The following is a 24,205-nucleotide window of genomic DNA, read 5'->3' as shown; positions in this document are numbered from 1 at the left end:
CATGCAAAGTAGCCAACAGGCTGGAAAAACAGGGGAAAAAAAGATATATTTTCTAAGATTTAAATTTCAAGGTATTTGCAAGTGATATTAATATAGATGTAACTCAGTCAGTCATTCAGTCTCTGCTTAAACCTGTTTAGCCTCAGTCATCAAAAATCACTACAGTGAGGGAAAAGTCCAATGTAACCAACAGATCAGTATCAAAGCCTTTGTTGTGTTTGATTTTAATACAAGTCAACTGAATCTAATTTAAAAAAGCAGTATTTTTTTATTTTCCCTTTCAGTTTGTAGTCTATGAAATTTGACAGTTTTTTTTTTGTTTTGGACCAACAGTTGTAGGGTCAGTGTTACTGAAGCATGTTTGGTGGGTGACTTTTATACTTCCAAAATAATTGTACAGATTTCCAGGAATCCACCCACTGCATCCATTGTCTCAATCTGAATGTCAGTTAAGAGATTTGGGCCCAGCCCAATGGCTTAGAGGGGTAAATCTGTGACTGTAACCAAGCAACCTGACTTTGGTTAGGGGCTTGGACACTGGAAGGGTTGGGCAGGTAGGGTCTGAATGAGTGGCCTGAGCTGGCTTGTGCGTTGTTAAGTTAGGTAGCTCTACTGCACTTGTACCAGCTATGGCAGGTGCTGTGGCTCATGTTGCAATGCCAGGGAATTAACATACAAAGAAGGCAGAGGCCTCTGTGAGGACTCCCTAGACCAGTGCAACTAGTGTAACTGCCAGCCATCGCATGTGTAGGGAGGGAGCCAACATGATTCTCACACACTGGGCTGCTTCCTAACGCTATATCCTTGCTTTCAGGGAATGAATGGGACAGTTTGGCTATAGGGCTGTGAGCTGGCACGGGACTGAGTCTGATTATTGTCTTCATAGAAGGAACAAATAGCCTTGGTTGCAGGTGGAGGAGCCATTGGTGTTTGGGGGGGCATGCAGAGTAAAGAAAACAATAAGCTTGGATAAAATGAAGTAAAACCTGAGAAAAGTATCCCACCAGAAAATGGCACTTAGGTTAGTTCTGTGAGGGTAATTGTTCAGCAATGTAGGCCCAAGGTTGCAGAGCATTTCATCACAAGGCTATCATCACGGAGCAGTTGCCAGGTGGTCCAGCTAGAGAGGTCTTTGGCCAGCTAAGTAGTTTATTCTAAGCCTATCCCTTATGCTGATCCTGGTACTGATTTGTTTCAGTGTGAAATAATCTGACGTGATAATAAACACAGGCCTGCAGTATTTCTCTAAGAATGTGTATGCATGTGTATTTGATGTCCTTAGCTGTATGGTCAGATGAAAAGGTTATGCATTGTCTTTACATTTAAATACCAGACTTTGAAACAGATCCTCAAAAGGCATACACAGAGGTAAAAATGTAATACTTTAAACAGAACTCTGGTATTTGCATTGTTTAACTGGACTGTCACATTAACACTGACTGTGGGAAATGTGAAAAACTTGTAAGGGGATTACAGAAATTTGTCCTTATGGAGAGATACATATGTAATACAGATTTGATGTTGAACATTGTTATGCCATAAGCAGTCAATGATTATAAACTAAAGAACCTTTGGAAGGAATTGAGCAATATTTTCAGGAAATGGAAATGATGCACATTTCTAAGCACTTAAGCCCCAAAGAAATTATGTCTTGGTTTATTAGCTAGCGTGATGAGTTTGAAATTATTTCTTCTTGCCTTCACTATGAAAAAGAAACTGTGAGGACCACTGAAGGTGAATGGTGGAATTAGGAAGGGATTTGGCTGGTTTATTCAGAGATGTCAGCAAATCACACTATAAGGCTCATATAAAATGATAGGATACTGAATTTACTTTTCGAGAATGCAACTTCAACATGAATTATTAGCTGACAGATATTTTAGCTTTTCATTTGATTTTCGAGTATAGCTGCTGTCGAATTCATCTATGTATGCAGAAACAAGCAGTACATATGATGTAGATGAATTAACTCCGACCTTCACTATTTTACCAAAATGACCGTAATAACTCGTGCTGTGGTTGGGAGTGTCTTCTGTTAATAGGCTGCTTTGAATGGAGACTATTGTACAGTACAGATTCCTTTCATGCATTTAATTTTTCTGCGATATGAGACTTTGCTGTGTTCCCATATTGTAATAGTTGTTATTGTGTGTAACAGAATGCTAGAAGTAGAACAAAAAACAACAAAGTGACAATGGGAAGATTTATTTACTTCTCTTACCATGTTATTTCCCTTTGGAAGCTTAGCTGCAGGAAAATACCCTAGTATGTTTGTGCTGTTTAAGCTGCAGTGGTTTATGGAGATGTTTTGATCTGGCTGATGTTTTTGCCTGTGCTTGATGTTATTTTGCAATAAGTGTATTGTTAAAAGAAAGTGGTTCTTTGTACGAATGTCAAGTTTATGAAATTTTTAGTAAGAAAGTTCATGGCGGTTGGTCACCTGGAGTCTGAAATGTGGATGGAGAGAGTTTTAGTACTATGTCAGATCTGCTGAACAGGCAGCATAAGAGTCATACAGGACCCAGTACTGAATGCATCCTTTCCATTTATTAACAAGGCAGCAAGTGCTGAAGGAGGCAAAATCATGTGCCACCATTACGCTAACATCACTGTTTATACATTACATCCCTCCCCGTGAGCTATGATAACTGAGCACAAGATGCAGCAGTTAATACTACTGTACTGTTTCTGTTTTGGTAGGCTGGCCACATGAAATACAAAGGACATACTGAATCATGCAACATCTGGGAGGGTGGCCTAATGGTTAAGCTGTTTGCCTTGCAAACACAAGGTGCAGGGTGTGAGTCTCACAAGGGATAATTGGCTAGGCTTAAAATGTCTCGCAAGGGCAGTTAGCTTAGTAATAATCTATGAACCTATGACTAATGCAAATATTGCTTATTTTTGTATAGCAGATGCAATTATCAGTCTTTGTCATTAAAACAAATAACAGTCTCTCTTTCCTCTTGTGATTTTAACATGTCTTTCAGCTCTAGTAACTTTTAGAATCACTATTTTGTGCAGCCAAAGCAAGTAATGAAGACACAGCTTAAGTAGCTTCACAGTCTGGAATGTTGAATAAAATCAGGAGAAAGTTCATCATAGTGGTCACTGCTACAGTAGCCTTATTTATATACGTTATATCCTGCCATGGATTTAATAGCCGGCCAGCTTCCAAAGCTTCAGGGCACCTTCCACACACCCAAACTGTCAGGCAGCTCAAGCTGAGCTGAGTAAAAGATAAGTTTGGGCGCAAAGCCCTTCAGAGCTTTACTGCCTCTGAAGAGTACACTTTTGTGATGCATTTGAGGATCTATGGTCTGTTTGTGCTGTTCCTTTGATGGGCAGAAAAGTTTCCTTTGGGGAAAAAAACTTTCATTTTCTTTATGTTGCTGTTTATCATTTTCCTCTTAAGGAAAGTTCTTTTAAAACAAGGATTGTTGTGTTTTAATTGACTGTCTCAGGACTGTAATGTACTTTTAAATGGAGCACTCCTTTAACTTGTCAGTTTAAAAGTGGTTGAAAGAAACTGAAAACATTTTTTCTGTGGAGAAATTTTGTTTATTTTACTTGTGTGGGGCTGGCATAGTGATTTAAAGTGCTTTTTACTGTATTTTTCTGTCAAAGTAATTTTTGTAGACATAGACCGGTAGTGTTTGCTGCTTGTCTTCCCTGGGAAAAGGGCACCATTTTCAGTCTGACCATGAAATACAGTATTGGCCCCACTGTCGGTTCTTCTTCTAGCCAAAAAAAGACAAAATTAAGCAAACACCCTTTGCCACCACACTAGGCTATTGTTTTGCCTCAGCTTCAGGTCTGTGAGTGCTGTGACTATTTGCTGTACCTCAGAACACTCATCTTTTATGTCAGATCCCTGTAGTGTAGCACCTACAGCCACTATGGACCGAGCATTAACCACACCCTCTGTGGATATTGGGGTCCCTTCAGTGGTCAAGACAGAGCTGCTCTTGTCTCTCCTGGGAAAGGAAACTGGGAGGATTTCCCTGTTGTGTCAGAATGCTGTACCTGTCCATGGGGAAGCTGCTGCAGTTTGTAACATGGTTGGCCCCATTGTCAAAAAGGAACGGAAAACTAAGCATGCATCTACTTCTCAAATTACTTTGGATGGGGTTAGATTACTAGGCCTGGCTCAGGGTTTACTTCATGCTGCTGATCCTTCTTGTAAAGCAGTTTCTGGTAGATGAAAGAGGGCTACCTCTTTTTTTGAGATTCAAGATTCTGAATCTGAACAGGAAGAATGAGAGATGGATACAGGTTTTTTTCCTATTTCTAATTCAGATTCAGAAGAGAGTTCAGTTTCTGACTCTCTCTGTGGGGGTTTCTCTTTCTCTGAGACTGTTAGAATTTGTCAGTATTTTCAGTGGAAGAACACTGAGGTTTTCCGGTCCCTCAGAATATATTTATGAGTTATTACAGAAGGATTTTCCAGATCCCACACCCATCCCTCCTGTTCTGTCTGCTTTAGATGATGTGTATATTACTGCCTGCAGTTTTTCCTAGTAGTCAATCAGCTGCCCCTAAAAAGGCAGATAGAATGTGTAAAGTTCTTCAGTCTTTTAAAATGTTATGCACTATTTCCATGTGTGACTCAATAGCTGTAGCTCTAGTTGATTCCACTGCTGTTAAACACCTAGTCAGTTCCAATACTACTCTTTCTGATACGGTTGGGAAAATTGATAGGTACAGGGGAACAACTATATACTTCTGCAACTTTGATTTGCAGAACTTTGAATTGTAAGGCTCCTGTTAGTTTGTTCTGACTAATTATGAAAGTAGGAGGAATGTTTTCGCTGCAATTTCTTCTTGTGAGGAAAAATCTGCTTTAAATAGCTTAGTTTCTTCTATTACACAGGTCACTACTCATTGTTTACAATGTGTGTATGCAACTCTAGCTACTACTTTCAAGGCTATGGTCACCCGTACTGCTTTGATGAGGTTTGCTTCATTGCATTGATCTTCCCAGATGATGATAAAAATGAGATATTTCAAGTTCACCATTGGATAGCGATTTAGTGTTTGGCCTCTCTGCTGCAGAGTTGATCAAAAAGTGTGATTATTGGGGCAAGCCTGATCCAGGGAATCTCTAAGATTTTTCAGCCCTCCTCCTCCATATTTTCCAAGGTATTTTCTACCTCTTTATTCAGTTTTGGCAAAAAGCAGAATAAACAGTCTCAACAAAATATAGTTAGAGACGTTTAAGAAGAAATGACAAGGGGTTTCAAAAAGAAGTCTTGAACCTCCCAAAAACAACAACAGTACATGAAGTATGAATGACTATTCAGGAGACATTGTGACCTCCGTCTGCCTACTTTTTTTCTTCCAGAAAGTCTGAATCTCCATTTTTCTCTTTGACAACAGATAATTTCAGACAAATGAGTTCTGAAAGTCTTTCATCAAGGTTACAGATGGCAGTGGGAGGAAATTCCTCCATTTCAGGGATCATTCCTCCTCCTCAAGTTCAGACTTATTTGTTTCCACTGGTTCTTCATCACATGCTGTCCCAAGGAGTGATAGAACCATTTTCTCCTTCCCAGGTGGGGAAGAGTTTTTTTTTTTTTTCAAGGATGTTCCCAGTAACAAAGGAAGAAAATGCTTGGAGACCAGTTCTTGTTCTTTCTTTCCTAAGCTTGTGATAGTACCGAAATTCAAAATTATATCACTTCACAATCTGTTAACTTCTTTCTCTTTCAAGTTTCCTGGTAACAGTAGACTTAAACAGATGGCTGATCCCATTATCTCTTTCTCTGCCTTACCCTTTGGCCTCTCTGCCACACCAAGAGTGTTCACAAAGTGTCCAGCTCCAGTTATAGCTCATTGCAGACTAGAGGGTATCCACATTTTTCCATATATAGACTACTTGTTTTTCTTTGCAGAGTCATGAATCTCTCTCTCTGTTGGGGGAGTGATCTTTTTCACAACCTGGGATTCCAAGAGAACATATAAAAGCCTTTCTTGACTCCTTCACACATGTCAACTAGACACCTCAGTTGAAAGAGCTTTTCTTTCCCAGGAAAAAATAGCTCTGTATCTAGATCTATTTCCATGGTTTTCCACTCAGACTTCGGTCACTGGATTTGGTGTTTTAGTTTCTATGATACCCTTGGCAAGACTCCACATGAGAAAGATACAGTGGTATCTGAAATCTGTTTGGTCCAAGTACCAACACCCTTCATTATTTTCAAATCTCAGTCTGGGGTTTGTCAGAAGAGAAATCATTTGGTGGAGAGAAAGAGAGATCCTTAAATCCAGGTATCCCCTTCTCTCTCCTTACTCTGAAGCAGTTGGTCACCACAGACGGCTCAGGCTTTGATTGGGGAGCAGTTTCAGGAGGATTAAAAATGCAGGGGGTGAGGTCTACAAAAGGCTGATGCATGTACATAAATGTCAAGGAGTTGCTTGGTCTAATCAAGACACTTTACTGTCAACCATCTTTGGTCCCCAGGACCTCTTCAAGTGGTTACAGACAGTACCACAATCGTGTGGTACATCAACAAGCAAGGGAACCAGGTCATACACCCTCTGCAGACTTGCCTTGTTAGCTTGGGATATAGCTTCACAAGGATATCTCACTCTACAGGCATCCTGCATTCTGTCAGGAAAAAATTGTGTAGCAGACAAGCTGGGAAGGGTCAGGGCAGACCTTCATGAATAGAAACTAGATCAGGGGGTCTTCCAAGATTTGATCAGTCTGTGGAGATTTCCTCAAGTAGACCTCATTGTCTCCTCTGTGAACAATCAACTGGCAATATTCTGTTCCAGTACTTCATGCAAGAAGGCCTGGAAAACAGTTGCCTTTTCTTTTCTTTTAATTGGACAGGAATATTTCTGCATGCTTTTACATCCTTTCCACTAATATCCACAGGTACTTCTGAAGATTTAGAAGGAATATCCCAAGATCATTTTGGTGACTCCCTTCTGGCCCAGGCAGCCATGTTTTCCCCGTCTTTTGGAAGCAGTTACCACAAGATTCCTCACAGACCAGAGTTACTCACATAAGAACTGGGGTGTTTGATACACCCCCAACATCAATTCACTTTAATTGACCACCTGGATGATATGAACTTATTTACTGAGAACTTGCAGCAGTTACTAATGGAGGCAAGAAAGCTTGCTACTAGAAAATCGTATATTAGCAAATGGAAAAGGTTTTCTAGATGTTGTCAATAACATAATCAGCACCCTGGGCTAGTTGTTCTCTGGTTTTACAATATTTGTGTGAATTACTATTTTATGTCCTTTCTTATTTGTCTGTCAAGGTTCATTTATCAGCCATTTTGGCATGTCTGCCCATGGATTGTTCTCTTTTAATGCAGTCTCATGCCAAAATGTTGACAGGGGTTTTGCATAAGAGGCCTCCAAGCGAACCAGTGGCACCCCTGCTTGGAATCTCAGTTTTGTGGTTAAGAAGCTAAGACTTGTTCCGTTTGAATCCGCTAACCTGGCTGACTTGAGGTTCAGAACATGGAACTGATTGCTCTGACCGCTGTAAGAGAGGTATCTAAGTTGCAAGCTCTTATGATGAGTCATCCCTATCTCATTTTCCATAGGGACAGGGTTTCTTTGAGAACTAGTCCTTCTTTTATGCATAAAGTGGTTCCAAGTTTACTTTATGCCAAACTATCCATCTCCCCGTTTTCTTTCTTGAACTTAATGAGGAAGATGCACTATATCTTGGATGCCCACAGACAACTCGGGTACTATCTTGACAGAAAGATTTTCAGATCAGTTTTTCATTTCTTGTGAAGGTAAGAAGGGACAACCTGTGTCAAAACAGACTATTGCCAAATGGTTTTGTAAAGCTATTACCTGCTGCTGTACTCACCATAACAAAACTGTTTAGAGTCAGGTTAAAGATCCACTCTACCAAGGCCTCTGTTTCATAAAATGGCTTTTTGAAAGGGCTGGATTCTAGAAGTATTGTAGAAATTACTACTTGGTCCTTTGTACGTAACTTTTACAAAACACTAAGTTTGTATCCTTCTTTAGGTCTAGATCAGGCATTGCTAGGACCATTCTCTATGGGTTCCTTGACTCTTCTCCTTCCACCTCCAAAATGTAGTTACTTATGGTAATCTAGTAACCTCAGATGTCCAAAAGAAATAAGATGAGTTATATAAAAGCAAAATTAAAATATGGTCCGGAACGTCCAAAAATACCATTATTAAATCCAACAACCAAGTGCTTTTGTCCAAATAAACAACATGGATTTCTTCAAACTTAAAAAGTACTTCTGGTGATCTTTCGTATAAGTAAAAACACACCAAATAACAATCAAAAGTCACAGGTCAGACCCTTTTATACCTATTAATTAAATAAAAAAAAACTAATTAAAAGTTTTGAATCACATAAAATGAAATGGTAAGCCATCCGACTACTGACGTTCCCTAAGCCAGTCGCCAATTCGCCGATACTCAGTGAGGTGCTTTCACAGCCCCTGATACCCGATACTTTAGATTCGCAGGCCTCTACTGAGACCCATTCGGAGTCCGGTATGCCGCGAGATGCTTCAACTGTGAAACCTGCAGATGTCCCTACCTTGGATGGGTCCGGAGCCGCTGTGCAGGCACCAACATCCGAGGGTGTATTCAGGCCTACTGACTTGCGTATTAAACCGACGCCATCTTCTTCTTCAAGGTCTAAAACTCAAACCACGCCTAGAAAACTGACGCCCAGACTGCATGGTCAGGCCTCTATGCCTAAAAAACAAATGATAGGAATGGCTGAAGACCTTATTACTTTAATCAGGGGAAGCCAGCCTTCCCCCTCTAAGAGACCTAGGACTGAGTTTGCTTTTGATACTTCTGGCCAGGATTGTGAATTTTCTGTTTCCTCTGATGACCAGGATTTACCCTTATCTACTTATGAGTATTCTGATACTGAGGACTCCATTCCCTCTGCTTCCCCCCCCCCCCAGAAGATTTCTCTCTTGGTGAAACCTCGCATACTCTCAGGGAGCATTTTCATTGGGAAAGTCAGGATTTCTCTGATTCTAAAAAGAGGCTTAGGGATTTCTTACTCATGCCCCAGTACAGGCCTTTAGCCATACCTCCTGTACTAGACATTGTTGATGATGCCTTTTCGGAATCTAGCTTGGCCCCTGACTCTCTACCTCCTGCTCCCAGAAAACCTGATAGATATTACAGGGGTCCCTGACTCTCACAAGTTCCTTTTTAAAAATCCTACTGCGGATCCTGAGACCATTTCACAGGGACCCAAAGGCATTAAAGCTACCACTGCCAAAAATCCTATCCCCTCTGATAGAGGCTCCAGGGTGCTGGATAGATGGGGTAAGAAGGTATACACTTCTGCAAGTTTGGCCATTAGGGTCTTAAACTGCCAGTTTCATATGTTAAAGTATTAGCAGCATATTATTAGATTGCTTAAACAGAAAATTATGTTGATTCCTAATTGTGCTGAAAATAAGGATTTACAGGATTTAAGGGTGAGAGAGTGGTGATTGGAGCAGATTTCAATGTGCATGTTGGTGAAGTGAACAGAGAAGATGAGGAAGTGATGGGTAGGTATGGTGTTAAACAAAGGAATGCAGAAGGTCAGATGGTAGTGGATTTTGCGAAAAGGATGGACATGGCTGTGGTGAATACGTATTTTAACAAGAGGGAGGAGCATAGGGCGACATACAAGAGTGGAGGAAGATGCACACAGGTGGATTATATCTTATGTAGGAGGGCCAGTCTGAAAGAGATTAGAGACTGTAAAGTGGTGACCGGAGAAAGTGTAGTTAGGCAGCATAGGATGGTGGTTTGTAGGATGACGTTGGTGATCAAGAAGAGGAGGAGGAGTGTGAGGGTAGCACCAAGGATCAAATGGAAATTGAAAAATGGTAATTGTGAGGTGGAGTTCAGGGATGAGTTAAGACAGGCACTGGGTGGCACTGAAGAGTTACCAAATAGCTGGGTAACTACAGCAGAGCTAGTAAAGGGAGACTGCTAGAAAGGTGCTTGGTATCACATTGGGACAGAGGAAGGACGACAAGGAGACATGGTGGTGGAATGAGGAAGTACAGGAGAGTATACAGGCAAAGAGGTTGGCAAAGAAGTGGGATTGTCAGAGATGAAGAAAGTAGACAGGAGTATAAGGAGATGAGGTGCATGGCAAAGAGAGAGGTGGCGAAGGCTAAGGATAAGGCATATGAAGAGTTGTATGAAAGGTTGGACACTAAGGAGGGAGAAAAGGACCTGTACCGATTGGCTAGACAGAGGGACCGAGCTAGAAAAGATGTGCAGCAGGTAAAGATGATGAAGGATAATGAGGGAAACATACTCACAAGCGAGGAGAGTGTCTTGAGGAGATGGAAAGAGTACTTTGAGGGGTTGATGAATGAAGCGAATGAGAGGGAGAGAATGTTGGATGATGTAGGGATAGTGAATCATGAAGTACAATGGATTAGCAAGGAAGAAGTAAGGATAGCTGTGAAGAAAATGAAGAATGGAAAGGCTGTTGGCCCAGATAATATGCCTGTGGAAGCATGGAGGTGTTTAGGTGAAATGGCAGTGGAGTTTTTAACCAGATTGTTTAATGAAATCTTGGAAAGTGAGAGGATGCTTGAAGAATGGAGAAAAAGTGTTTTGGTACTGATTTTTAAGAATAAGGGTGATGTGCAGAGCTGTAGTAACTACAGAGGGATTAAATTGATCAGTCACAGCATGAAGTTATTAGTGGAAGCCAGGTTAAGAAGGGACGTGATGATTGGTGATCAGCAGTATGGTTTCATGCCGGGAAAGAGCACTACAGATGCGATGTTTGCTGTGAGAGTGTTGATGGAGAAGTACAGAGAATGTCAGAAGGAGTTGCATTGTGTTTTTGTAGACTTAGAGAAAACATATGACAGGGTGCCTAGAGAGGAGTTGTGGTATTGTATGAGGAAGTCAGGAGTGTCAGAGAAGTATGTAAGAGTGGTACAGGATATGTACGAGGGTAGTGTGACAGCGGTGAGGTTTGCAGTGGGAGTGACGGATGTGTTTAAGGTGGAGGTGGGGTTGCATCAAGGATCAGCTCTGAGCCCTTTCTTATTTGCATTGTTGATGGACAGGTTGACAGACTAGATCAGACAGGAGTCCCCGTGGACTATGATGTTTGCAGATGAGATTGTGATCTGTAGTGAGAGTAGGGAACAGGTGGAGGAGACCCTGGAGAGATGGAGATATGCTCTAGAGAGAAGAGGAATGAAGGTCAGCAGGACTAGGACAGAATATATGTGTGTGAATGAGAGAGAGGACAAAGGAATGGCGAGGATGCAAGGAGTAGAGGTGGCGAAGGTGGATGAGTTTAAATACTTGGGGTCAATAGTTCAGAGTAACGGTGAGTGTGGAAGAGAGGTGAAGAAGAGAGTACAGGCAGGATGGAGTGGGTGGAGAAGAGTGTCAGGAATGATTTGTGACAGACGAGTACCTGTAAGAGTGAAAAAGGGAAGGTCTACAAGACGGTAGTGAGACCAGCTATGTTATATGGGTTGGAGACAGTGGCACTGACAAAAAGGCAGGAGTTTGAGCTGGATGTGGCAGAGTTAAAGATGTTAAGATTTGCACTGGGTGTGACAAGGTTGGACAGGATTAGGAATAAGTATATTAGAGGGTCAGCCCAAGTTGGAAGGTTTGGAGACAAAGCCAGAGAGGCAAGATTATGTTGGTGTGGACATGTGCTGAGGAGGGATGCTGAGTATATTGGGAAAAAGATGCTAAGGATGAAGCTACCAGGTAACAGGAAAAGAGGAATGCCTAAGATAAGGTTTATGGATGTGGTAAGAGAGGACATGCAGGTGGTTGGTGTGACAGAGCAAGATGCAGAGGACAGGAAGAAATGGAAACAGGTGATCCGCTGTGGCATCCCCTAACGGGAACAGCCGAAAGAAGAAGAAGATATTGACAGGATTTTTTGCATTCAGCTGAACAAGTTGGAAAGCATACTTTGCAATATGGTTTTGATTCAGTAGAGGCATCTTGCAGGGCTGCTGTAACTGGGTCTGTACTTAGAAGGCATACTTGGCTTAAGGAGAAATCTTTGCCAGATCATGCTAAAGTGAAATTACTGGATGCTCCCTTAAACTAGGACCACCTGTTTGGCAACAAGGCAGAAGAAGTTATTAAAAAGATGGAGGAAAAAGCTAAATCCATGCAAACTGTTAAAGATTTTTTACAAGTACAACCTCCAAGGTTTAGTAGGCATTGGCCTTCCAAAATTTCTTCCTTTCCTGCCTCTTCCAGACCTTCTCAGTCCAAACCCAGATCCAGCCGAGCTCCCAGGCTTCAGTCCCAGGGTACGCACAGGACTAAGCAGTGGGGAGCCTCCACTTTTAAATCTGTGAGTATTAAAACTCCCCCTATGGTAAATTGTCTCAATGACTTATTTTTAAAACTTCCAAGCACTTCTCAACTGACTTCCCCTTTGGGGGGGAAAGATTGCTCTTCATGCAAAGAACTGGGAACTCATTACCCAGGACAAATGAGTTGACTTCCCCTTTGGCGGGGAAAGATTGCTCTTCATGCAAAGAACTGGGAACTCATTACCCAGGGCAAATGGGTTCTAAATATAGTGTCCTAGGGATGCAGATTTCACTTCCACACGCTGCCAACACCAAGTGGGTGGCCAGATCTACCCCCAAATCAGTGGGCAGAGGCCCAAAAGCAAGTCCTTTCTCTCTTAAGCATGGGGGCTATTCAGTTGGTACCAGAAGAGGAAAAGGGACAAGGTTTTTACTTGAGACTTTTCCTGACACCCAGAAAAGACAATTCATGGCGTCCTATCCTGGACCTGTCTACTCTAAACACCTTTTTGGTGATTCCAAAATTCAAGATGCTGACTCTTCAACAGTTGCTCCCTATGCTAGGCAAAGACGCCTGATTGGGATGTGCAGGTATGCTTCCTTTAAATCTAGTGTTGCCAATCAGGGAATCTTGCAGAAGATACCAACGCTTCAAAGCAGGCTACACACACTATCAGTTCTCTGCACTGACCTTTGGCTTATCTACTGCGCCCAAGTTATTCACAAAGTGCCTAGCTCCAGTCATTGCATTTTGCAGGCAAAAAAATATTCAAATATTCCTATACCTGGACGATTGTGTAATTCAGGCAAAGCCAGGACATACTTTTGAATCATCTGGCCTTTGTACAAAGGGTGCTAACTTGTCTGGGGTACACCATAAACGTAAAGAAATCACACCTGGTACCCTGTCAACAAATTATATTCCTGGGAGCAAGCTTGAGTACAACTTCCCAGATGGCTTTCCTCATGCCAGAGAAACAAATTCATTTGACAAACTACTTCAAACTAGTGGCCACAAAAACCCTGCTATCTGCAAGGCAAATACTACAAGCCTTGTGGTTCATGGCCTCCTGCATTCTTCTAATTCCATACTCAGGATCTAGAAGCAATCATTCCTATCATACCTTGCCTACGCCTAGAGTTCCTTTGGTGGGCAGAGGCTTGCCACCAAAACAAGGGACTACCATTCACACTACCCCCTTCCGCACAAACCCTAACAACAGATGCATCAGACTATGCATGGGGAGCTCACCTGGCAGGGAAGTGCATTCAGGGCAAATGGAACCCAAGTCAAATGCGCCTGCATATCAATCAAAAAGAAATGTTAGCTGTACAGCATGCTCTGACAGCCTTTAAGGACCACATTCTTCCAGTACAATTAATGGTAAAGACTGACAACACCACTGTTATGTGGTACATAAACAAGCAGGGGGGGTACACATTTTTACCCCCCTCTGCAGACTAGCCATGGCACTGTGGAACACAGCCCTGAGCTACCAAGTGCATCTACAAGCTCAATTCCTGCCAGGAAAACTAAATACACTGGCAGATGAACTAAGCAGAAACCTCATGGACCCACATGAGTGGAAACTGGAACCAAGGATTTTCAATGTGTTGACAAGCAAATGGGGGAGCCCAGATATAGACCTGTTTGCCTCTCCCCAGAACTATCAGTTGGATACATTTTGCACAAGGACTCACCACAAACAAGCTTAGAAAGTGGATGCTCTGTCCTTCAGCTGGAAAAAACTATCCGTTTATGCCTTTCCTCCTCTGCCTCTGCTCTCCAAAATACTACTAAAGATCAAACAAGACAGACCAGGGTGATTTTGATTGCACCAGACTGGCCACGCCAACACTGGTATCCCCTCTTGCGCAGTGTGTCACTGTTTGCCCCATGGCACCAGCCTTAGACTCCTACCCTATTGTCTCAGCAGGAGAACCAGATTCTGCACCCTCAGCTTCAATCACTGAACCTAGCAGCCTGGCTAATTACCTAATCTCTCCTTTACCATCCCTCAGTAAACCAGAGATGGATATCATTTTAGAGGCAAGGAGGCCTAGTACTAGAACATCTTATGTTGAAAAATGGAAAAGATTCTGTGCCTGAAACAAGTCTCAAGGGATGCGCACAGCAGTGCCCAATTTACCTCAGATTTTACAATACTTAACTGAGATGCTTCACAAAGGCATTTCTTTCTCCTCCATCAAAATTCACGCCTCAGCCATTTCAGCTCATTATAACACAGAACCTCCCCTCTTCTCTCATCCACTGCTCAAGCAGTTCCTCAGAGCGGCCCAAAATTTATGACCACTCAGGAGAGCTCCAACTCCAGCCTGGGACCTTAACTTTGTATTGGAGAAGCTCACTCTTCCTCCTTTCGAGCCAGCTGCTACTGCAGACTTAAAATGTCTTTCTTGGAAAACAGCCTTCCTTTTAGCAATCACTTCAGCAAGAAGGGTATCTGAATTACAGAACCTTATAGCAGTGGAGCCTTTCATCATCTTTCATGCGGACAGGGTATCTCTCAGGACCAATCCCTCCTTCATGCCCAAGGTTGTATCCAGTGTGGCCCTTAATCAGTCAATTCATTTGCCAGCCTTCTTTCCTAATCCACAGAACAAAGGGGAATGGATACTGCACTCCTTAGATGTGCACAGACAACTTAGATTCTACTTGGACAGGACTAAACCTCCAAAGAAATCTGAACAACTGCTGGTGGCATTTGCTGCAGGGGCAGAGGGGGAAGGCTATTTCAAAGTAAAACATTTCCAAGTGGGTAAGCCATTGCATTCATTTCTGTTACAAGCGCCATGGAAAACCTATCCCACAGGGGATCAGACCACGCATACCAGGGCTGCATCTACCTCTACAGCCTTTCTCAGAGGCGTCCCACTGGGACATCCTAGAAGCTGCTACCTGGAGTTCTGTACATACTTTCACCAAGCATTATCATCTGCCAATTTTCTCTAAATCCAGAGCTGGCTTTCCGACTGCAGTCTTGTAGGGCCTTTTAGCCAGTCCTAATGATATCTGAATTCCTCCTCTCATCCTTAGCTTTGGGAATCTACCCAAATGTGTGATGACTGCAACAGTGAAACACGAAGAACATAGTACAGTTGTGTGCACTTACCATAAATCTAGATGTTCAAGTGTATTCACTGTTGCAGTCCTGGTTACTAGCCCCCTTACTTCTTTTGGCTATACCTCTACTCTCCTTTACTATACTCAAAAGCCTATTGGTGTATTTGCTTTTTTGTTGGAGGTATAACCATGTATTTTTATAAATTTAATTGCTTCCCGTTAGGGGGGCACCTGACATCTGGGGCAAGAAAAACTGATGTAATGGTGTCAGCTGCATGTTTTATACCCCTGATGACCTGACATCATGGAAGAAGGGACAGCAACCGACGCAGGACCCAAGACTTTGTTAATCAGGCTGTTTGAGGGCTACTGCAAGCAGATAACCCAAATGTGATGACTGCAACAGTGAATACACTCGAACATCTACATTTATGGTAAGTGTACACAACTGTACTTTTTTGGTGTACCTTTTTATGCCAGGGTGTGGTACATTTATTTTTTGTAATTCCTATCCTTGTCCTTTCAGGGCTCAGCCTCCCTCTGTCTTTTGGCAGAAAAGTCCTGAAGGGCTTTGCTCTCAAACTTGTCTTTTAGTTAGCTCAGCTTGATCTGCCTGACGGTTTGTGTGTGTGGAAGGTGCTCTAAAGCTTTGGAAGCTGGACGGCTATTGTGTCATTGCCAAAGATATAACTTGTATACTTAAGGCTACTGCCAAGGCTGTAACATCTGTTATGGTAAGTTTGCTTACATAACTGTACTCTCTTAATTGGAAGGATGTGCCATTCAAAAAACATTTCTTTACATCAGTAGTAGTCTCTCTAGTAGGTATCTGTGTCATTTCTTCGTGTAAGCTGTCTGAACTCCGGTAATGTCACTTGTTTCATATCATTGAGCTGAAAACAGTCTTGGCCCATTGTCTGTTTCTGGTGTTGAGGATCTTGAGGTTTTCACATGGGTTTTGAATTCCAACACCTTTTGGGGAAGTGTAGATAATATCCTTTCTGTCTTGTTATTAGTACAGTTTCTGCTTTATTTGAGCTGTTTGCCAAGCTGATTTAACATTTTGTATTGTGCTGTGTGTGTAACAGTGCTGAATGCAATTTTATATTAATTCTCATCCCAATCAAAAACTGAAGGGGTGGTAACCCGACTTGTTGTAGTGACATATTTCTGTACCTAAACAAAAAGCCAAGTAGCAGTCTTACTTTTACCCAGTAACGCCTTTTTTCATAATGTTCCTGACAGTTTATATTTCTTGCCCACTTAGACCTTTACTATCTCGAACTGGTCATGACATGCTGGGATTTCTGTTATAAAAATGAACAAAATTCTTAATTTGCTAGTGTATATTTAGAATGCGACAAAAGTTTGCCTCTTGGTCTTTCATGGAATTGTGTGACAAATTAGTTTACGAAGCCAAATGACAGCATATGATTTGATTGTGTAATCATAACGATATTGTTGTGAAGAACCTCGGCATAACGTACACATTTGTATTCGCAATAATTATTTCTGTGCTACACATCTGTCAGGCATTGACTGAACAGTAAAATGTTTTATTTATATTTGTTAGTTACAAAAAGTACAGTTGTGTAAAATCTTACCATAATGGTAGATGTCCTTGCCTTCAGCATTGCACTATTCATAACTTATGGGATTCCATGCTATGGAAGCCAGTCGTCTGGCCAGTCTATCAAAGCCTACCATTGCTTTAAGGTACGCTGAAGTCACCTAAACACTCCTCTTGTAGCAAAGGGCATAAAGGTGACGTTCAGGCGTACCATCCTCAGAACTGATTTGTTTTCCTTGGACTGCTGTCTCTACTGGGGCAAAGAGAACCTGTGCATCCAAGAAGGAAAAGGGACTACGGGGATGGAGGGATGGAGTGGATACTGCAGCAGTGAAGGCAGGGACATCTACTGTTATGGTAAGATTTTACACAACTGTACTATGTCCTTACATTCACCGCTGCAGTATTCATAATGTATGGGGCAATGCCACAGCACAAGAAGAAACCTGGGAGGTGGAAGCAGCAGCAGAGCCCTCTAAGAAGCCATGAAGAATGGCAGTAGCAAAACCAGCTCTGGAGATACCATCCAACTTGTAGTGTTTGGTAAAAGTATGCAAAGAAGTTCACGTAGCGGCTTCAATAGTAGAACTAGTGTCTGAGCCCTTGAAAAAATCACCAGAAGAAGCCACAGCTCTAGTAGAATGAGCCTTTACAGAACTGGAAGATTTTTGCCATGGAAAGTGTAACAAAAAGAAACAGCCTTTGAAATCCAAGTAGAAATAGTTTGCTTGGAAATAGACAAATCCTAAAGACCTAAGATGAAAGTAAACAAATAACTGATCAGATTTGCTGATAGCTTTAGTCTTATTCAAATAAAATCTGAGCTGTCTATGCACATCTAGGGTATGCAGCACCCTCTCACTGTCAGATTGCGGAGGGGGGGGGGGTAGACATATTAATAGACTGATAAAGTGTCAACTCATTAACCACCTTGGGCATAAAAGGATTAGTAAGCAAGGACACCCTGTCCTCATTAAATATCAAAAAAGGTGGACAAGCCATAAGGGCTTGCCACTCAGACACCAGTCTGGGAGAAGTAAGAACTAGCAAAAGAACTGCATCATAACTACATTTGATAGAATTATGAACTACTTGAGAGGAAGTCCCTAGCAAGGAAAGAGCAGAAGATTTACTCGGAGCTGGGAGATGAGAGAAAAGCTGACAAGCCTGAGAAAGAAGAGCCAACACATACCTAGATATATTGGTCTGATAATTAATAGCCCTAAAAGCTTAGGGTAGCTGAAGTATAAACCTTCTTACCCAGCCTGTCCATGGTTCTGCTGTCCTTGTCCGAAGGCAGTAACTTGGACGAAGGAAGCAATTGGGATGGCTTATCAGAGGCTGCAGACACCACAAAGAGGTTAGCAGCAGGACATTTCAACAAAAAGGAACAATCTTCAGGGTCAGGCACCCTATAAAAACCTATCAAACTTCTTGGGAGAAAGGGGCAAAGAATCAGGCACTTTAGAGGCATTGGAAAAAAACATCTAGTAAAGCAGCCAAGATGAGAGGAATAGCTGCAGTAACTCATAGTACCTCTTATGGATATCAGAAACCTAGGCACAATCCCACTTAAAAAAAAAAAATCCATCCTCTTAGAGATTGTGTCCCCAAAGGAAATTTCATCAGAAGGAGTAATCTGGGGGAAAAAAATCCATCATCTTAGATATTCTGTCCCCAAAGGAAATTTCCTCAGAAGGAGTATCTGGGCTATTAGATTCCTCCTCATCAGACCTGTAGTCTAAAGAAGAAAGAATCTGGGTAGAATAAGTAAGGGATTCTTCATCAGAATCCAACTCTTCCTCAGAAAAATACAATTCCCTGAGCCTTTTAAATGTAGAAGAGGTCTAAGGAGGAGCAGGAACCGAAAACCATTGAGGAGGCCTTAATGACATTAAAGCATTAAATAACCTTGGAGTAAAGGCATGCCACTCGCTCTGTGGATCCCTAGGAGCAGAAGAAACATGTTTAGTTTTCTGTTTCTTTTTTAAGGGAATATCCATCCTCGTGAACTGAGAAAGCTCCGACTCAGGATGGCATTCACAACTGTAATAAGAATGTCTTCCCCAAGAAGAACCAGTGGAACCCCCCCCAGACCCCTTGGAAACAATCAACTGTGGCTCCCCCTGAACATTCGAAACAGACACCTGCAAAGCCTCGTCAGACATGCCAGATCCTCGTCAACCTCCAACCCGGACGCAGCAGAAAAATCCAACAACACAGCCAGGCGAACCTCCGGGTTTTTAACAACCTCAGGAGAAACACCTGGCAGAGGCTCGACAGCAGAATATACCGGACTTACCTTTTTCACCATCTTTCCTGATGGTTGACCCTCGAGACGGGAAGTTCCATCCACAGTATCTTTAGCAAGAAGCTTAAGATGCTGGTTCTCATGATGCAAAGAAAGGGAAGAAAGCCTACTCTGAAGGGTATTAGGGACAGATGCCTATCAAATCGAATAAGACGTATGGTCATGAGAAGCTCCTAGGCAAAAAAATGCACTTATTGTGGTGGTCTTCATGGGGAATTCGTCTCCCACACTGGCATTTACCCTTCCTGGTTGACATTACCCCCCCCCCAAACAGCACAAAAACTGGGGGGGGGGACCTCAACTGGGTACTTATCTGTAATGGTGAGGACTTCAGCAAACAGGAGTAATCTCCAGAATACAAACACGAAGTAAAAAAAGGCAAAAAATGAACAGAGGCAAACAGACCACTTAAAAACAGTGTTCGAACTGGCGGCAAAGAAGTTGAGGATGGTATTCCTGAACACCACCTTTATGCCTTACAATACACAAGGAACATTTAGGTGATGTTCGGCATACCTTAAAGCAATGGTAGGTTTTGGTAAACTGGCCAGACGATGGGCTTCAATGGCAGGGAATCCCATAAGTTATGAATACTGCAGCGGTGAATGTAAGGGCATCTACTATTCTGCTTGTATATGTTGAAGAAATTATTAAGCAGTCCACTGTGTATGTATCCTGTCTTACAGCTGGGCAAGGATTTTTATCATGTGAATAACTGGATCCATATCGGGTCCACAAAACCACACTTCCCCGACGACCAAATCACAGACTACATCCCCGACAACGATAAGTATTGCGGAACGGAATGTATTCCCATTTCTGCAATACAACTAAAAACAAAAAGTAACGTGTATAGCAGGGGGCAAGCACCCCTGCACCCCCCATGTCAGGGGCTACACCCCTCCCACACCCCCCTTCTTAAATATACCAACTCCGAGATCACACCACATTGCAGAAATGGGAATACATCCTGTTCCGCACTACTCCCCATTGTCAGTGATCTCCTCCATTGGCGATGTGGTCTTGGTGATCTAGTCATCGGGGAAGTGTGGGTTCGTCGATCTGACAAGTTCCCGAATAACTACACCTTGAACAACATAATAATTATTCAGAAGAATGTCTTTCATTTTAAACTACATCATTGTGACAAAGGCAAGTGTTAGATTTTTTAAGTGCCACACTGTTAAGGGCAGTTTTCACTTTATACTGTGTCCCAGTAGATTAATTCTGCTCATTTTAACAGATGTTTCCCTCGTGTTAATTTTTTTTACAGCTGTCGAGATGTACAGCAAGCATCTTTATGCTTTGTAATCATAATTCTTTTATGTATCAATTATCGAAACAAACCATTACACAGATGTTTATTTTCATGAATTATGCATTTATGGTTTATTTCTTAACAGTTGTTATTCAATTTAATGTTACTAAAGTTATCCTATGTCATACCATTGCATAAAGGTGGCCCATCCACAGAACTAAGCAATTGGAGACCAATTGCAGTGCTGTTACTACTATCTAAAATCATAGAAAAATCCATTCATAGAGATCTTGTACATTACCTCAACACAAATAACCTTTTATTAAAAACCCAGCATGGCTCTAGACCATATCATAGTATCACTACTACTCTGTTTCACTTCACAGATATAAATTCTCATAGAAACGATAGCAAAGTAATCTCTACTCTCTTTCTTGACCTATCTAAGGCATTCAACACAGTATCCCACCAAAAGCGTCTCGATGAGCTCTCTTCCCTTGGCCTAAATCAACTCTACCTCTAGTGGTTTCTCAGCTGCCTATCGGATATACAGTAGGCTGTCAAATGGCAACAAACATTTCTCCTTCCAAGAAGCTTCAGTCGGTGTACCTCGGGGATCTAGACTAGGTCCACTACTGTTAAATATTTTCACAGGTAAAATACATACAGCAACACAACAAGCAGAAATAATTTGGTATGCAGAGGCTCAGCCCCCCCCCACCACCACTACCACCACCACCACCACCATCATAAATGAATTACAACAAATCACCCAAAATTCTTTCTCTACACTAGAGTCTTTACTAAAAAATCCAACCTACTTCTAAATCCCAAATAAAACCAAACTCTTTTGTCTTTCTAAGCAATAACTTAAAACTGCTAATTTAATATAATCTCGTTAAACAACACAAAAATGGTAGCAGTAACTCAAGCAAATTTACTAGATGTCATAATAGACAGTAACCTTAAATTCGACTAGCATATTTGGTAATCAAGAAAACCAACCAAAAATAGGTTTCCTTTATAGAATTAAATAAAACCTCACAGAATCCTTTACAAAAACTCCTGCCAAATCCTACCTACTTCCTTCACTATTTTGTTTCTCTAATCCTAACCAGTATAAATGCCACATATCTAGCCAAACTATGCTCTTGCAACAAAATAACAAAATTTACAGTAAACCTACCTTGTATAGCTTGCCATTGTGAACCCCCAAGAGTATTAAACTGCCTAGAACTACCCAATTATATGACATTTATTCAACTAAAGACTGCTCACAATCTTATTCACTCACGAGACAAATGTCCAGCACTAATAAGCATTCTCCAGCTACACTGTGCAAATAAGTATCTCCACTCTGGAGACATAGTATTACTGTCCTTAAATAGACCGTTTAACGCTGCAGGTGATTCTCTCATCATATCTCTAAGAAATGGAACACTATTCTAAAAGAACTAAAATCTGTTAAAAAATACCTCAGATTTAAACTAATGCTGAAACAACATCTAACTCAGTCATGGGCATGGCCAAGTCTTTCTCCAGACTAACTTAATCTCTCATCTCATCTCTCCTCTCCCACCTTAATACTTTCTGTACCATTATATCAGCAATTGTGTGTCGCAGTATATTATTCTCCTAGCACTGTCTCCTTTTGCACCCTAACGCTAACACTTTCTGAGCACTCTCACCAAACAAACTGCCTTTTACTTAACCATCTAATTTATAATACTGTCACTGCTTAACATAAAATAACTCCACATGGCAGAAAATACTTGTCTTCATGTATAAAACACAGGTTTGTAGTAACCTAAAACTGCGAAAACCTGTTTTTTATTCTTGAATGTAAATGCAAGAAACACAGAAGCTTGTAATAATTTGTTAATGTAAACTGTAAAAACCTGTTTTACTGTTGGAGTTGAAGGATGGGAACTTGTATGTTTGTAAGAAATTATGCAAGCCCAGTAGTAGTATCATTGATATTTTTGTTAAAACTGCAAAGAGTTGTACTGGAGCTTTTCTGCCTGGGCCTCCACTGAAAAAGGGCACTTGCCCAGATGGATTTTCCCAGTAAACAAAGACCAATCAAATCAATCAATCAATACTTAGATTGCTCAAGTCCTGCCTTTTTGAAATTTCACTCCTCCTACTAAACATTATTCTGCATGTGTTAATACCACAGATTCCATTCATTTTCATGTAGTTTACACTTTTCCTTTTCTAGGTTTAACTTGCGTATTTAATTTTATGTGCACACTTCTCACACTTGTTTTATCTCCTTTACAGCATTCAGTAATTCTGTTATGGTTGGTTTATGGTTTGTTTTCTATTTTCTTATAATTGCTTAGTAGGGCCTTACTATGTCTAGGCAATTCATTATCTGTTTCCCAATTCAAATAAATCATTTCCTTAGTTAAGATAATCGAATCTCCCAAAATTTCTGGCAAAATAGCCTATAGGGAACTTTCAAAATCTACCACCTTGTACATTCCCAAAAATCATGTTCCCATGTGCCCCTGTCTTTCCTATCATACCTCCAACAGGTGCTGTCTATCTGTGGAAAAATTCTCTGAATTCCACGTAGTTTAAAAAATACCTGTGCAAACACTTCCACACAAAAGTCCTAAACCGTCTAGATTCTGTTACATACTTGGGAGTCGTACATATATCCTCCCATTACTCCTTTGTATATTGCCTTTCCATTCTCCTTTCCCAGTCTTCTAACCTCTCCTGATTAATTGTTATAGTTTGCATGCATTATTGTGTATGTCCTACTAATTATCTCTTCTGTAACTGCAATTTCTTTTGTAGGCTCAACTATAAAAATCAACCAGAACTGCTATTTGAATTAACACTCCTGTATCCCTTTCTCTTTGTCTATAGTCCGTCAATTCCTGGTAGGTAGGGAAGCCTCCAAGCTTGGCCCCCTCCCACTTGTATGGCTTTTCCTCCTTAGTTATTTGCTTCTAGCACCTTGGTTCTTTGATAATTTTCTTCAATAAATTCCAGCTCTCTTGCCTGTTTTTCTGTTTCCCTACTTGCAATCATCCCTATTAGTAAAGTTTTCTTTCTTCATTCCTGGGTTTGCTTAGTTCTCAAAATGCTTTCTGCTTCTTTGTAAATATAATATTCTGTATGTCAGTATGGTGGTTACTTTTCTCCTTAAGAGTCTGCTCTCAAACTTCTACTTTCCTTATTTTATGAACACCATCTGTTTCAGCATAATTTTGTTTTACTTTAACTTGTAGTCTTCTGCTTTTGTTATGAATTATGAGCCTTAATTGTCTAGCTCTAAAATATCCCTTCAAAAGTGGTAATTCAAACGCACCTTCTCTAGGAAGAGGCAACATAATGACACTCGCCTCTAGCCCTCTTTCCTTCGTAAATGAATTCCTTCAATTCTTTATTAATTATGGTCCATAGCTTCTCTTCTGCTTGATAAAAATATGCCTGACCTGCATACAGGGATTAGAAACATTTTCTCTTTTTGTACCTTACTGTCCATATATGCATAGTCAAGAGCTTCCAACTTCACATTTTTATTATGTTTTGATTAGTCTCTTTCCAGATATCGTGAGCTGCCAAAATAGAATCCTTTTTAATCCAAACATCTAAATATGTCCTCTTATGTTTCCATAAGTATAGGTATCGCTGAACCAGTTAATGTGAGCATAGTTTATTGC

The 24,205-nt window shown here is 41.2% G+C and overlaps 1 protein-coding gene across 21 annotated transcripts in view; it reads left to right on the top strand.

Moving 5' to 3' along the window:
* Window positions 1-24,205, top strand: part of EPB41L2 (erythrocyte membrane protein band 4.1 like 2) — a 2,741,769-nt gene that overhangs the window by 1,308,113 nt on the left and 1,409,451 nt on the right. The gene's annotated exons all lie outside the window — the stretch shown is intronic.

Source organism: Protopterus annectens, chromosome 1.part0 (genome assembly GCF_019279795.1).
Source record: "Protopterus annectens isolate FY-2018-M chromosome 1.part0, PAN1.0, whole genome shotgun sequence".
NCBI lineage: Eukaryota > Metazoa > Chordata > Ceratodontiformes > Protopteridae > Protopterus > Protopterus annectens.
The sequence above is the reverse complement of the archived record's forward strand: the minus strand, read 5'-3'. Positions and strand labels throughout refer to the sequence as shown.